We start from the raw sequence: 1,039 nt of genomic DNA, 5'->3' as shown, positions 1-1,039 counted from the left end.
AAAAAAAAAAAAAAAGATGAGATGGACTACAATTTCAGAGGGGAAGGTGATGCTCAGTAGGCATGCTTTCCCTGAGGACATCTGATGACTCTGAGCATGGGTTTAGGATCAGAATTTAGCCAAGACTGAGGGTTATTTCTAGGAAAAATAAACATTTTAGTGGATGTGTGGGACTAGAGTGAGATAATCAGAGACTAGAGGGAGCTAAAATGTATGACCAATTTCACCCACAAGGCATTTGCTGAATTCTGAAGCTCAGCAAGAGATTAAGCAGGTAGGCTGGAAGTTTATGAAAGGTATAGTGAAATATCCCATATCTTAGAAAACAAAGACTTCTCCAGGTGATGAGGCCCCAAAATAGATAGGCAAGGGATGAAATCTCTAGAAGAATTCGATAATACTATAGCTGCTTTTCTTCTGGATACAGTTAGAGGTTAAAAAATCCAGGCTTGACCTCTGTCAGAAGGCCATTCTCAGAAAACAGAAAAACAAAAACAAAACAGTTCTGGAATGTGTTGGGACTGGAGTAACACAGGTGGAGACTTCAGAAGCCTCGGACACATAGCTGGTCTTTCCTTCATGACATTTGCCACATTTGAAACTCTGTGGGGTAGAAGGCTAAAGAACTCAGCTAGAAACGTCTGAAGGGCAGAACTGAATTTCATTGTTTTTCAAATATGGGAATTCAAAGTCATACTAAGTTTATACTTAAAAACTCTGGGGTAGCCACACCCTAGGAACAGGTCCAAGCAGAGGTAGGTGGAATCTTACCAAAATTTCACTGCAGTCTGAAAAATTCAATCCCTGATGGACTTGAAATAATTAGTCTCCCAAATAGTCATCCTACTTGATAGCTGAGAGGGGAACACCTTTATGGTGGAAAACAGAATCATCTGAAGCCACTAAGATTTTTCTTGGAATTGTTGTTGTTGTTGTTAAGTGCTGCCGAGTCATTTCCGACTCATAGCGACCCCATGCACAGCAGAACGAAACACTGCCCGATCCCGTGCCAGCCCCACAATCCCTGCTATACTTGAGC

The sequence above is a fragment of the Orycteropus afer genome, unplaced genomic scaffold (genome assembly GCF_000298275.1).
Source record: "Orycteropus afer afer isolate SDZICR_OR568_19922 unplaced genomic scaffold, OryAfe1.0 scaffold00033, whole genome shotgun sequence".
Lineage (NCBI taxonomy): Eukaryota > Metazoa > Chordata > Mammalia > Tubulidentata > Orycteropodidae > Orycteropus > Orycteropus afer.
The sequence above is the reverse complement of the archived record's forward strand: the minus strand, read 5'-3'. Positions refer to the sequence as shown.